This window comes from Mustela lutreola, chromosome 4 (assembly GCF_030435805.1).
Source record: "Mustela lutreola isolate mMusLut2 chromosome 4, mMusLut2.pri, whole genome shotgun sequence".
Taxonomy (NCBI): Eukaryota; Metazoa; Chordata; class Mammalia; order Carnivora; family Mustelidae; genus Mustela; species Mustela lutreola.
Genome location: NC_081293.1, coordinates 182,956,616 through 182,972,713, shown reverse-complemented (window position 1 = coordinate 182,972,713; position 16,098 = coordinate 182,956,616). Strand labels below are relative to the sequence as shown.

Below are 16,098 nucleotides of genomic sequence, written 5' to 3'. Positions count from 1 at the left end.
CAAGGGAAAGAAAAGCAAAAATAAGCTATGGGGCCTACATCAAAATAAAAAAGCTTCTGCACAGGAAAGGAAACAACCAACAAAACTAAAAGACAACCTACTGAATGGGAGAAGATATCTGCAAAGGACATATCTGAGAAAGGGTTAGTATCCAAAATATATATTAACAACTTATACAACTCAACACTAAAAAATATCCAGTTAAAAAATGAGCAGAAGACATAAACAGACATTTCTCCAAAGACGACCTACAGATGGCCAAGAAACACATGAAAAGATGCTCAGCATCCGTCATCATCAGGGAAATGCAAATCAAAGCCATGATGAGATATCCCCTCAACCTGTCAGAGGGGCTAAAATAAAAAACTCAAGAAACAGCAAGTGTTGGCGAGGGTGTGGAGATCAAGGAGCCCTCACGCACTGCTGGGAATGCAAATGCATACTCTGGAAAACAGTATGGAGGTTCCTCAAAAAATTGAAACTGGAACTACCCCATAAGCCAGTAATCGCACTACTGGGTATTTACTTTATATGTGTAACAGAATATTATTTAACCATAAAAAGGAATGAAATCTCGCCATTGGCAGCAACAACATGGGTGAATGTAGAGATTCATAGAGAGTGTGATGCTGAGCAAAATAAGTGAGTCAGAGAAAGACAAATACCATATGATTTCACTCATATGTGGAATTTAAGAAAGAAAACAAATGAAAAAGGAAAGAAAAAAGAGCAAACCAAAAAAACAAACTCTTAACTGTAGAGAACAAGCAGATGGTTACCAGATGGGAGGTGGGTGGGGGAATGAGTGAAACAGGTGAAGGGGATTAAGAGTACACTTACCGGGAAAAGCACTGAGTGATGTACAGAATTGTTGACTCACTGTGCTGTATACCTGAAATGAATATATGACTGTAAACTACACTGGAATTTAAGAACTAATTTTTTATTTTTCTTTGGAATTTCAGAAAATTAAAAAAAAAATACCCCCCAAACTGCACCATACTATATAAATATATGGGCTTAATGATAAATCTGTATGGGGGGGAAGGGTGTGTGGATATGTCCAGTTGATTTTTAAGCAGTAGGTACGTGCATTTGTAGGCCTGGCAGATCAAACATCTTGAGGGCGGGGGGGTGGGGGGGCAGACTGGAGACCCAGAGAGGAGTTGATACGGTAGTCTGGAGGCAGAAATCCTTCCTTGGGGACCTCAGTCTTTTAAGGACTTGCTGCTTAGCCAACTTCATGGACCGTTGGGAGATGTACCCCATATGCTGTTGGGTCTGCAGGTGTGGGCTCCTCTAGTCTCCGAGCACACTAGAGTCCCTGTTTTGTTGAGATGCAAAATGTGACACAGGTGAGAGCTAAAGTGGCACCATGTTGGCACTGTCACTTCCTCTCACCTCTCAACCATTTCTCAATAATTTGTCTCTGGATGATTGCCTCATGCTAACCCCTGACCCTGCCTCTGCAAAGATGTGGGTTCTCTGGGCCCTGGCAGTCTCCTTTATATTCTCCTAAACTACAGGGCTAGCCAAAAAATCTTAGGGTCATAGCTGGAACTGTGTAATATGGCAGAGCTAATATGATGCTGCCCCAAATGCTATTCAGCTGAATAGCAACACAGCCAGTAGGTTTTGGGTACCTCCTCTGTGTAGCTGCTGTGTCAGGGGCCGGGGGAACAGAAGACTGAGCCTGGCCCTTGCTCTCAGAACGTGTAGAGTAGCCTGAATGGAATCCTTCCTGTCCACAGTGGGTATCAGTAGTTGAGCAGGCTTGTTGGAACCTCCAGGAAAGCTGTCAGAAAATCCGAACGGGTGGAGTTGGGCCAGGGAGACTCAGCTGTGCAGGGGCTCCTTTTGAGTTGTCTAACAGTCCAAATCTTGGGTGTCATGGCAGTTCGGGCCCCTTCGGGGCTGCTGTGGCCAATCACATGGCAGGTCTGTCCTATTAGGTGGAGTGACCTAACAGGACACTCACGACCATGAGTGACGCTCCTGGGTGCGTTCATCTAAGAGGCCATAGGAAACTAGCTACAGGTGAGAGGGGGCACCACCCGTAAGGCTAGTAGGTGACAGGACCCTGTTCCTTCATGCTGTGATTGGTATCTTTGGGGTCTTCATTAGACCTGAACACCCCCGGTGCTGTTTTAAACTGAGAACACTTGAGAAGGTTATAATCACTTCATTAAGGTTGCTAAAAGTTATGTAGGACAGAAGATTCTGTAAGGTTCTTTTATAGACTAGGTGTCACTGATAGATTTCCTTGATGAAGAGTCCAGATGACATTAATTCATGGGCTTTTTCATAGAAATGAAGCACTTGCCGTTTAAACAGTCCTTTTTACTGGCCAGAGTAGGCAGCTATTGGTATAATGAACTCAGGTATTGAATATAATACTGAATTCATTACCACACCATTCTAGAATAAGTAAATAATGGACACATTGACTTATGCTTTATAGACGGCTATAAGACAAGCCCTCTTGAGAACACTTCAAAGGTCTCTAAAGGTGCAGTGTTTTATTGCCATGTCCCTTGTTATCACGTTCTTGAGTGCCTGGGGGCCGACTCCCATGAAAAGGTGCACACTTAGGATCTTTTTGTGGATAATGAGCATTTGGTTTTACTACAGTGTGTAGTTTGGACTTCAGTGGCAAATTGTTAATACAAACTTTAGAGCTTAGGGTATCATAACACCTTTTGTCAAATACGTGTGCTCAGCAAACACTATATGGCATGGGCTTATTGTATTTTCTCTGAAAGTGAGCTTCTTATCCGTCCTTTTAAGGCTATCCTGAGTGCTTTCCTTTATGTAGTTAAAAATCCCTTAGGCCTGATACTACCTTCCTGGACAGGATTGTTTATCGTTTAATTCTTTGCTACACTCCCTGTCCTTTACTCACTCTTGTAAAATCTGTAGCTGTCTTCCAGAGCTGAGAATTTTGCGCTGGCCTCTCTGTCCTCCGCCAGGTGTGTGTGGGGTGCAGAAGAAGTGCTGTGATTCTAGGGTGAAGTTTTCCAAGCCTGGGTGGTCACCAGGGTCCCCTGTCAAGCTGGTAAAAAATATAAATGCCCCAGCGGACTGGGATTTAGAGAGTGGGACATGGGCAAGTGCATTTTTAACACAGGATTTTAAATGTCCAGCTCTCATGGTGAGCAACTATTGGAAGAGAGAGAGAACCAAGGCATCCTCCCCGTCTTGTTGGTGCCTGGTGGCCCCGCGGTCAAGAATGGCTTTTGTGTAAGCCTAGCAAGGCCATGCATTGGTGTGCCAAGGCCTGCACGCCCATATATATTTTTAGGTGTCTTCCATGTAATGTGCCTGTAACATCTCTATTATAAACAGGTTAGGCAGCAGTCATATTCTTCCTGTTTTTGTAGAGATTTAAAGAAACTATCCCCACCCTTCCTACCACTTGTCCCTCCCTCAGTTCTTTCTCCCTTGGTCTTTAAGAAGAGAGCCTTGGCCTTGCAGAGAGAAGACCTGCCTTCTGGGCCCTTCAGCCAATGATCTTGAGGTCTTGAGTCCATCCCCTCCCTCCTTCTAGATCGATATTTTCTTTAGAGCTTCCGTGGTAGGCTCCAGTGAGCTAGCATGCCTGCAGTCACTTTGTAAAAACCCAGTGGTCTGCTTCTGAATTCCCGCTGTGGCTGGATCAGTGTGTCTCCTCGAAATGGGTGATCAACAAATACTCTTCACGGGTTGTAGGCAGAAGGTTCTCAGGGTTCTGATGTGTCCCCATTCTCTTTATAATTCTTCCCTTCTTTCCCTCATGCCTCCGTGCGAGGCTTGGAATTCCAGTCCTTGATTCATTCCCAGGAAATAGGACACGCTTTGCCTGCAGTGGATGTCTCATGTCGGAGACTCACCAGTCAGTAAGCACACGGAACTTTCCCCTTGGCCTTTTTAATAGTTTAATTCCAATCACGTTGTTAAAGCAATATTTCACTACTTCTGATTTTCCTAATTATCATGTAGACAAACAGTGGGGATCATGACATTAGAATAAGTGAGTGGCTTATGATTTTTGCCTCAGAAAGAGAAACTCTTGCTGTTTTTCTCCCCCCTTGAGCAACGCAGCAGTAATAAATGAGCAAGTCCAGAGTACTTTATGATAGATAGTTAATGGTACTGTGCCTCAGCCAACAGGCCTGTTTCCACAGCATCTGTCACAATTCAGAGTCATTAGCATACCTTTAATGGTTTCTTTTCAAAATAATTTCTACTAGGGCATTTAGAATGCATCAAGGAAAAATATTGAGTTGTAGAGATGAGGAATTTTAAATGTAGACAAATGGTTTTCATTCTCTCAGATGTAATTTTGATAAAATCGAGAAACCACATAGCAACATATTATACAGTGTAACACAATTGACAGCATTTAACAGACTTATCTGGGAATTATTTTTTTTTAGGCATTCTGAAATAGTTAATTAAGAAAACAAAATTTTAAATAAAAAATCTTAATTTAGACAATTGTAGGGTTTCTTAGCTCTCTGAATCCCACCATAGGCCTTCTCTGATCTGTGTTTGGACTGTCCCTTGGTTGTCTTTCACATTCCCTTTTATGATCAATCATGGAATCAGTGTTTTTCTCATCATACAAGATGAGACCCGTTTTGTTGGTTGTGTGTCATTTTTACATAATACTGGTAAATATTAGCCTTGTTATTTATTTAGTTATGGGGGGTGGGGGGAATCTTCAGAGAAGCAAATTAAGCCATCTTTTCCTGAAATGTCAAGTGCAGGTGAGAGGAGCTCTTTATTAGATTTTTAAATATGAATGCATTTACAATGACTTATTTAAAAAAAAAAAACAAATGCTTTTTATAAATGAAAATGACGGTGTACTTTAGCATGTATATATACCTATTTGAATAATAGTTCTTTTATGTTTGCAAAGGATCTTCTTTTTGGGGGGATATATTTATATGTATTTTTTCATAGTTAATTTCTACAACAACGCTGTGAAATAGACTGGGCACATATTACACCATTTCTCAAGGCAAAATTGAGATTCTCCAGGAAGAATGCATATATTGCCAAGTATATAGAGCTGATAGTTGGGAGGCTCAGGATTTCTAACTTGTCTCTGTCTTTTTTTAATTTTTCCTTAAAGATTTTATTTATTTATTTGACAGAGAGATCACAAGTAGGCAGAGAGGCAGGCAGGGGTGGGGGGGAAGCAGGCTCCCTGCTGAGCAGAGAGCCAGGCTCAATCCCAGGTCCCCAAGATTGTCTCTGTCTTTTAACTCCTTTTATTGAATGTTATTGTGAGGATTCTCTGCTTCTCTGGGGTGATTTTTGTAGTCTCACCATATTAAAATTTTACTTCTTTAGAGAGATTGTATTGTTTCAGTATCATTTTTTGGTGCTTTGGAATCAAGTAATTTGATTTTCAAATGTCTTAAAACTAATTTTTAAAAATTTCCTTGAAATAGCGATACTCTTTAGGTCATTTATTCATTGTTCTAGACCTTTTTTTTTTTTTTTTGAGACTACTTTCGATTTAACATCATTTGACTGCACTGGAATAGGTATTATCCATTTCTGGAGGTTATTGCATGTATTTTTGCATTCTGTAACACTTACTGTTATATTACTTAGGCAAATAAATACAGGCTTGTTAAAAGATGGAACTTGCAACTTTAAACTTTAAAGTAGTAGTAGTAGTATATGTTTATGGTTAGTCTTCATCCATACTGTCTAAGAAAGCTTATTTTCATGTTTTTGATCTGTACAACAGGAGAGTATCAGGGGAAAAGGGCAAGTAGGGATATACTGGGGTGAGTCCTAAAAGATACACATACTACTTTCCTTCATATTCTTCTGGTCAGAACTTACTTACTCTGGTTCCCACCCAACATCAGAGGAAGCTAGGAAATGTGCCTGTCCCTACCCCCATGCCCATTGATCAGGAGCCCTGCTAAACATCAGAGGCCTTATCATGGGTAAAGGTGAGATGGATATAAGAGGAGTTATCAATCTACCAAAATCATATGGTCTTCAAAACTAATATTTGAGCTTTCTGATGTGAAGCCAATTTTAAAAAGTATTTAGGTATTTAACATTTTTTGACAGCTCCTTTGCGATTATAAATCATATTGACTTTTTGATTACATATATTCATTTAAAAACACCAAATACTATTATTTTCCTAGATATTATGGTGATAAAAAGGTGTCAGTAAAATCTAGACATTTGAAAAGGGGTGATGGACCAAATGGAATTCTAATTACTTGACTTCAATACATTTCTCTCACATTTGAATCTTTGAACAGAAAAGCAAAAAGCAAGATTATTCTTGAAAAATTCTCTCTCAGCATCTAAGCAGCCGTTTTTAATTACAGAGAATGTCTTCAAAATTTGTTTTGTCATTTTAAAGTTTTAGCTGTGAGAAAGTCAATTGTCAGTTGTGCAGCGGAGGAAGGAAATCTTAAACTAAAAACGCCATTTATATATTATGTTGAGTAGACATGTGTTATTTGAACATTAGTGGCTGATTTCCCACAGAACATTTTTCTTCTTGAATGAGGTATCATTGTTGGTCATGTGAGCACAGAAGAGTCTCCACCATCATCAGTTCATGGCTGCAGAAGTAGGACTGGTATGAATCGTTTAAACTAAAATCACACAGTAAGTGTTCTTCCTTCTATAGGAGCCTCCCTGAAGCTGTCTTACTAATTCTGTTGGAACTGTCCTGGTTCGCTCTCCTCCCCTTCTGTCCTCTCCCCCTTTCTCCCTCTCTCCTCCTTTTTCTTTTCTTTTTCTTCTCTTTCTGCGGGAATTGCCTTTAAAAGCACATCCCTTTTGCCTGTCCTCCAAGGTGATAAATCTTCATCAGCTGAGAATAGATTTAATATTTGGGGAGCAAGCTGAAGTCATTTAGAGTCAAGGCTCTTGGGTGATGGAACTGTAACAATATTTTCAATTAGAGACAGAGAGTGACTATAAGGTAATGAGACCAGTTTTTTTGAGTTTTTGGATGGCTGACTTAAAAAGGAAGTTCCAAAATAGAAACTCTCAGTATGATGTTTATGTTTGTTAAAAAAAAAAAACAAAAAAAAAAACTAGGTTCATTATTTGATAATGATATCACGGAATTCATGTATTTATTTATTCACTTATTTTTGTATTTGCCCCTACATTTTTCTCCTAATGGCTGTGTTTTGTGGCTGCCTGTGGTACCATTGTCATATTTTTATTTTACAATAATAGTCCTTTTGGAGATTTACTGATAATTTAAGTATCATATTTGAAATATGGTAATTAAACTGACATACACAGGAGGGCATCAAACTTTACTCAATGTTTAATTATATAAATTGGGTACCTGATAGATTTTTTTCTTCTAGAGTTTAGTACTTGAAAATTGCAGCCAGGTTTTTGTGCTTATCTTTTTTTTTTTTTTTTTAAAGATTTTATTGATTTATTTGACAGACAGAGATCACAAGCAGGCAGAGAGGCAGGCAGAGAAAAAGGAGGAAGCAGGCTCCCCACTGAGCAGAGAGCCTGTTGCGGGCCTCGATCCCAGGACCCTGAGATCACGACCTGAGCCGAAGGCAGCAGCTTAACCTACTGAGCCATCCAGGCGCCCTTTTTGTGCTTATCTTAAACATAATCATCATGTATCATATTATCAAATGCAGTGCTACTAATATAACACCATCAGATAAATGATGCACTTAGTGCACTGTCAATTTACTTTGCTTAGAAAGTATAACTTTCAGAAATAAATTGAGATAGGGACACTTGGGTGGCTAATCATTTACATGTCCAGTTCTTGATTTTGTCTCAGGTCATGAGCTCAGGGTTGTGAGATTAAGCCCCGCATCAGGCTCCACCTTGAGTGTCCCCCTCTCACTCTGTGCCCCTACCCCTCACATGTGTGGCTGCAAGCACACGCGCTCTCTCACTAGCTCTTTCTAAAAAAAAGAACAATAATAAATAAATAAAGGTATTCAGCAATTACACTAAGCATTTGAATCTTTCTATTATCTTATTAAACATAAAACTTAACGGTCTTGGGGCGCCTGGGTTAAAGCCTCTGCCTTCGGCTCAGGTCACGATCTCAGGGTCCTGGGATCCAGAGATCCAGAGGCACTGGGCTCTCTGCTCAGCAGGGAACCTGCTTCCTTCTCTCTCTGCCTGCCTCTCTGCCTACGTGTGATCTCTGTCTGTCAAATAAATAAAATCTTAAAAAAAAAAAAAAAGATTTAACGGTCTTTATTTAAACTTAAAAATCTGTGGTTCTCATTTTCATATTTCTTTGAATTTAAATGGTACCTCAATTTTTTAAGGTTATGGTTTTAGAAACTCTTCATTTTGCGTTCTTAATGCCATCAGAGGTTTTTAAAATTTGTTCATTTTTCTTTTCTCTCCCTCAACTTCTAGGGTAAAGGTTTTTTTTTTTTTTTTTTTTTTTAAAGATTTTATTTATTTATTTGACAGAGAGAAATCACAAGTAGGCAGGCAGAGAGGCAGGCAGAGAGAGAGGAAGGGAAGCAGGCCCCCTGCTGAGCAGAGAGCCCGATGTGGGACTCGATCCCAGGACCCTGAGATCATGACCTGAGCCGAAGGCAGCGGCTTAACCCACTGAGCCACCCAGGCGTCCCTAGGGTAAAGGTTTAAAATAAAGTGAAGATGTTATTGAATTTGCCTTGGAAAGCAGTCAAGAAGGGAAATAAATTAGTACAAAAGCCAAATAGTCGTGCTTAGATAGTGAGATAAAATGCCTTTTGTTTCTGGTTATTTGTACTACATTGTTTGTTCCATTTAATTTTTGATTATTAAAATTATGCCTTCAACTATGATGCTACATAATAAATTTAGGCACTAATTATAGTGATTAGCTATACTTAGAAGCATGTCAGCATGCCTTTAAACATTAAGTTTACCTAAAAAGCAACAATCTTCATTAGATTTTCTAGTATTTTGACAGAGTGGTCTGTCTTGTAAATAAATACTCATTAGCTCATGTCTTGAGAATGAGTAAAAGTTTATGCTTGTTTAGCAAAAAGAATGTTGATTCATGTACATTTTTTTGTAGAAGAGAAACCTGATAAAACTTAGGAGGGCATGTATTGCATGGAGCACTGGGTGTGATATATAAACAATGAATTTTGGAATACTGAAAAAAAATAAAATAAAATGAAAAAAAAAACCACCCCAAAAAACAGTGGCTTGGCAAATGTTTTAAGACGGTGTAAAGGTTATTGTGGATTTGAACATTAAAAAAACAAAAACTATACAACTTAGACATTTCTTCTCATTAAAGACATTATCTGAACAGATTATAATATTAATTTGCTCATTAATTCTTTTTAAAATATCATATGTATTAGGCTATAAGCTTGGTAATAATGACACAAGTTTGCACTAACATAGAGTCCTATCACTTTAGACCTTAGTTTTATATATACAAGTGTTTACTCTGCCTGAATATTTCTAAAATTGGAATATGGGACCAGTCCTTTTTGGATAGAAATTCTTGGAGTTAACGTTCAGTGACCTCTAACAAGAAACTTAGCATTTGCCATTTCCAGTTGAGTGATACCTCCAATAACATGGGGGTCCAATTTAGCTCATCTTAGCCTCTCAGCCAAACTGAGCAAGAACACAAGAAGAATTCTAAGTAATGTCCCAATCATAAGAGTCTAAATGGACTGATTTTTATTAAAAAAATACTTACTCGGGCGCCTGGGTGGCTCAGTGGGTTAAGCCGCTGCCTTCGGCTCAGGTCATGATCTCAGGGTCCTGGGATCGAGTCCCACATCGGGCTCTCTGCTCAGCAGGGAGCCTGTTTCCCTCTCTCTCTCTCTGCCTGCCTCTCCATCTACTTGTGATTTCTCTCTCTGTCAAATAAATAAATAAAATCTTTAAAAAAAAAAAAAATACTTACTGAGTGCCTACGCTGTTCCGGGCCCTGTTTGGTACTTTTTTTTTTTTAAAAAAAAACACCAAATTGGGTACATTCCAAAGGTATTGAGGTACTCTTGAATTTCTCATTGTTTTCTTTCCCCAAAAAGGCCAACGAAAGTTTTTAGTTAAATTTTTCTTCTGTGGTTAACTGAACATATCTTTATTAAGACCAAATGTTTCAGCATAACTTTTTAATGTTGGATATAATATCTACTTTTATCCATTTTATAACTCCTAATGGCTCTTTAGACACGGGGTGCATATAGATGGTTCTGTTTATCATTTTCCATTAAAATGTGTATGTGACTTTTTAAAGTCTTCTCTCTGAAGGTTATGCATCATAGAATCTGCAGTGTTTATTAGTACAGTTGCTAACTAGTGTTTCTTTTTCTTTTCTTTTCCTTTTTTTAAAAAAAAGATTTATTTATTTGACAGGGAAAGAGAGAGAGAGAAACAGCGAGAGAGGGAACACAAGCAAGGGGAGTGGGAGAGAGAGAAGCAGGCTTCCCGCTGAACAGGGACCCCCCCCCGCCCCCCACCATGCAGGGCTCAATCCTAGGACCCTGGGATCATGACCTGAGCCAAAGGCAGACGCTTACCTACAGAGCTACCCAGGTGCCCCATAACTTCTTGATGTAGATTGTGGTTTTCATCAATTTAATTCAGAAAATCTTATGAGCACTTTTTGTAAGCTACTGTCAGTGTTGTGCATTTTATTGGATCTTAAGTATTTATCTAACTAGCTTAATTATTCTTTTTAGAAGTTCTTTTAAAACAAATTTTATTTTGGCAAGTTGAATTTGCTTCCTTGAGTATTACACAAACGATTGCTTACTCTTCTTGTGAACATCTTTGCAGCTTGCTCTTGTGTGTTTTCTTTTGGTTCCCCCCTTCTTTTGTTTCATTGACATCACTCTCATTCAATCACATGTACTATTTTAACTTACAGTGAAATACAGGAATTCATTTTGATGCTTGACAGCCCCATTGGGTTGTGTGTGTGTGTGTGTGTGTAAATATACACACTATACTTTTTTAAGGATTTATTTACAAGAGCGCTTGTGCATGCATTACCATGCAAGCGGCGGGGTGGGCGGAAACGGGTAGGGGGGAAGAGAGAAAATGAGTCTTCAAGCAGACTCTCCCCTGAGTGTGGAGCCCGATGGGTTTGAGGGTTCAGTCCCAGGACCCTGAGATCACAATCTGAGGCAAAACCAAGAGTCAGATGCTCAACTTACTGAGCCACCATGAGGCACCCAAGATACCCTCATTACTAAAGAAATTTAATCTATTGTGTTATATTCCTTTGCCACAAAAAATAGGCTGGACTACTAGATCTTATTTGAGAAGTATTATTTAAGGTTATTTTTACATTTGTATGCATATTTAATTAATTCTTTTAGTTTTAGGCAACACCATCTTAAGAAGAACCTTTTTAAAAGTTGATTTAAAAAAAGAAACAACAAAAATCAAGAAGACTTCATGGTTCTAAATGGTGATTTAAAAGAATCATTCCCATTGATGTCAGGAGCAGCATAGGGTGTCTTGGAGGGACCGACCAGTACTGTTAGAGAAGAGAAAAAAATAGAAGGGAAATCACGGAAAGGAGAAAGTAAATTTGCAGCATATATATGTGTGTGTGTATATATATACACACACACAGACATAAACATATACGTATACATATATATATAGGCTTTATATACAGTTTATATACATATACAGTTTATATATATATATAAACTGACAAATTTTTATAAGCTAAGAGAATTTTATAAGCTAAGAGAATTAATTCAGTTATAGTAACTGCCTATAAAGCCAGTGAAGAAGTTCTTTGAGTACTGATAAGAAGTGAGAACAACAGAATGAGTTTAGGGTAAGGTTCCATTTTGGAAGACAATTATGTAACATATAGATGATTATATTAAAATAAAACTAAAACCAAATGTTTATTGTAGAAAAATTTGTACTGGTAATATTAAAAACAACAACAACAACAACAACAAAACATCCCTAATCCCACCGCTCGTGATGACTACTGTTAATATTTTATGATTCCTGTTTTTTACTGTTGTATATACAGACATCCATATACACACGTACAGATTAGGGCTGATACTGTATTACTGTTTTAAAATCTTAGGGCACCTGGGTGGCTCAGTCAGTTAAGTGTCTGCCTTTGGCTCAGGTCGTGATCTCAGGGCCCTAGGATTGAGCCTTGTGTTGGGCTCCCTGCTCTGCAGAGAATCTGCTTCTCCTTCTCCCTCTGCCCTTCCCCACTCTTGTGCTCTCTCTGTCTCAAATAAATCAATAAAATCTTAAAGAGAAAGGAAAAGCTTTTAAAAAATAGAATAAAATATTCTGTAATACAGAAATACATTGCATACTTTTTTTTTTTTTTGCATTATTACTTTTTTGTGGTTATCTTTTCATGGATGTACAATTGGATATTTAACCAGTTCCGTATTTTTGGATGCCTGTATTGTTTGCATTTTTAAAAATTTTACCAACGAAGCTAGGGAGAATATACCCTTGAGCTAAATCTTTGCAGACATCCATGATTTGTTTTCTGTTTTTTGATAAATGTCTGAGGTAAATTTGTTGGGTGAAAGGGTATATTGAATGTTCTCTTTCTCTCTCTCTCTCTCTCTCTCTCACACACACACACACACTGCTAATTTGAATTGCCCATTTATAACCTTTTTTCATTTTCCAGTATTTTTTTGAAATATTTTTTTCAATTTTTAGATTGCCTAATCTGTCCGTCTTCTCTCTCTTTTTTAAATTTATTTTTTATTTATTTTCAGCATAACAGTATTTATTATTTTTGCACCACACCCAGTGCTCCATGCAATCCGTGCCCTCTATAATACCCACCACCTGGTACCCCGTCTTCTCTTTTTATAGTAAGTATATGATTAGAACGATGTGTCCATCTGCAAGATTTAGTTTTATTTCTACTTTCATGCTTTCAATTTTTTACAATGAAATTTTAATTTACTCTTGTATTCATTTTGGAATATGGTATCACATGAAGTTTTTCTAGACAGTTTTGCTAGAATCAAGTTTTTAAATAAGTAATGTGTCCATTCTCCTTAGAAATATCTTGGTTATTTTATACCAATTTCTAAGGTAGAATTTTATTTTTATTTCTCTTTATTTATTTGAAAGAGAGAGAGAGAGAGCACAAACAGGGAGGAGAGGGAGAAGCAGGCCCCCGCTGAGCAGGGAGCCCAACGCAGGCTCAATCTAGGACCCCAGGATCATGACCCTAGCCGAAGGCAGATGCCCAATTAAGGCCCTTTCTTTCTTTCTTTAAAGATTTTATTTATTCATTTGACACACACACACATACACACAAAGCACAAGCAGGGGGCGCAGCAGGCAAAGGGAGAGGGAGAAGTAGGCTCCCCTCCAAGGAGGGAGCCTGATGTGGGGCTCGAGCCCTGGACCCCGGGATCATGACCTGAGCTAAAGGCAGAGGCTTAACTGAGTGAGCCACCCAGGCGCCCCGCAGTTAAGGCTATTTCTGGTCTTAAATTCTGCTCAGTTGCTGTCTTTGCCAATTCTTGAACCAATACCACATTATTTATATTAATGTAGATTTACACCTTAAAAAAAAAATTTATCAAGGCAGTTCCCTGGTCATGATCATTAATTTTTAAAATTTCTTTACGGATTCGATTCATCTGTTCGGTGAACATTAGTCTGTTTTCATTAAATATTTTCATAATAATCAAGACCCTTGGTTATTCTTTGTGCAGTGAAATACCTTGATGCAGTATTTGGGACGTATACATAAACAAATTTTTGTGCTCTTGATGTAACTTGAAATATCTGGCAGTTTGTCCTTTAAAGGATCTATCTATTCACTCTTATTCCTTATCCTTTCTCTTTTCTTCTCTCATTGTTTGCCGGAGTCTCTTCTCTCTATTTGCCATGAAACCATTTATTACTCTTGCATGGCTGGGTGTTTTGTGACCCTGAACAGCCAATCAGATGCCTGGTGGTGGACAGCACGTGTAATGTGGATTTTGCTATTAATAAATCACATCAGTTTGTTATTTATGGAGGTTCACCTGTGAACTTCATTTAGCTCCCTCTTCCTTTTCTCATTATGGACAAAGAGAAGTACTTGTTTGCTTTTTCAGAGGACGGTTGTGTGATATATTTTCTTTCTTCATGTTTTATGGATGCTGTCCTACAGCATACCAGTCTAGATCGCATCATATCATTTTCAGCTCTTCCGTGTACTTCATATAGATGTCTTCTTTTAATATTAAAAACACACAGGAGAAACTGTCTGAAAATTCTTCTGATGTATAAAGCCACAGGATTCAATGATGTGAAATTACAGTGGGTTCTTTAGTATCTTCAGAGAATTGCAATTATTAGCACCGAGAGTGATTTTCTTTCTTGTAGTTGTTAGAGAACAATTTAGAAAATTGATGCTTCTGTCAAAAGTCTGGATGAGTAGGATACAGGCTCAGTCTGGATGTGGCAACATTAAGAACCCCAGAACTTTTACTAACTGTGAAAAAGTGAGTCTATTTTATACTCCATTAAACTGTTATACATCATAAATAATTTATTTCAATCCATGTTCTCATCTATATCACGGATGAGAAACTAGTCACTGTAAAGTTTTTTTTTTTTTTTTTTTTTTTTTTAAATAAATGGAGTAACGTTCTCCTCTTGTCCTGCCTTGTGGGACTTCCTGCGTTCCCCACCCCACGTGTCTCTTGACATCCTTAGAAAGAAGTTTGTACCTCCTGGATGGTCCCTGTCAACAAATACAGGCCTAGAATTGTTATGGGGATCCTCAGAGGACACTTATGGAAGTCGTAGCTCAGGGTGATTTACTCCCTAGCTCTCCTGCTCATTAAATGTATGATTTGGGCCACAATCCAGTCTTTCTGTCTCCCCATCTTTCAAATGACCATGGGTTCTTCAAAGTTTTGTTCTGGAAATTCAGAGAGATGAGATGTGTGAAGGTGCTTTGTAAATCTGTCCTCCTCATCACCGTACCCCTATGACATTCTTGTAGGTGACTGCCCCTGTCCTTGTATTTGGCCATGTTAATAAGGATTGGGCATTCTGCATACAGATTCCACCATCGTCCATGGGAAGCCAAGCGCCAGTGCTCTCCCGCCTTGTCCCGCGCTTTTCCTAAACATCTCCTGACTCCCTGACTACCTTCCTGCCCTGGCTAACCGTGCATCTGTCCCAGCAGTTTGCTGGAAAAGCAGGGGAGATGATGGCATTAAGAAGAACAAGATTGAGTTGCTCATTTTTGTGGTCTCCAGCCACGTAGAGAACCCAGCAGCCCCAGGCAATGGGCCATTGGCTAGAGAAGGTGGAAGTTTGAGTTAGAGTTTGTTAAGGAGGATCAAAAGACAATAAGGAGGCTGTGGTTGAAGTGATGGAATCTTAAGTCACAAATCTGTGTAGGGGAGCAGAGTCTGCAGAAAGTGCTGTCGTCTGGGAGGGGCTGGGGAGTGGCTGATGGTCTCAGAGGGGATGTTTGGGAGAAGATAAGGAAAAGCCTTGTTGAGAGCTGAAGTGTGGTTAGGCTGAGCAGTAGGGAGACTTAGTGGAGCATGGCTGAGAGCGGCCTCCAGAGTGGTGTAGAGATGTGGCTTCCTAGGCAGTAACTGCAGCCAGAGAGCACCGCCATGCAGTTGTAAGAAATCTAGTGCCTTCTTTTAACTATGGTCTTCAAGGATGACTGTGTACCTGAGGACCATTGTTCAGTAGAGACATTGGCTACCCCTTCTTATGTTGGGTATAGTCACGTATTTGTGGACAGAATTCAACGAACTGCTGCCCTACTATAATCTTTTTCATTCATTTGAACACACAGATGATAATGCCTTTAGCAGGAAGAATCATGTAAGAATGAATGAAAATAGGTGTGCCTAAAAATAAGGCACCTGTGATTGGGAAGCATCAGCTTTAAATTATTCTGAGAGAATGTTGGCCATTGAGAAATTGGGTTCTTTAGTTGTGTTGGAATTTGGATCTTAGATGTGGAGTCTCGGGTCTAAGAGTTCCCCCTGCTGTCTTCTAAAAATGGAAACTGACAGGGTAAATGCAACAATACCTTTCTCTTTCCATTTCTGACTGCTAATAAGAATAATAAAACCATGTGCTTTTCTTCCTTATGCCCCCAGTCCT

At 38.9% G+C, this 16,098-nt stretch overlaps 1 protein-coding gene across 3 annotated transcripts in view; it reads left to right on the top strand.

Annotated features, from left to right (window-relative positions):
* The window catches only part of CHCHD3 (coiled-coil-helix-coiled-coil-helix domain containing 3), a 276,805-nt gene that overhangs the window by 117,804 nt on the left and 142,903 nt on the right, over window positions 1–16,098 (top strand). The gene's annotated exons all lie outside the window — the stretch shown is intronic.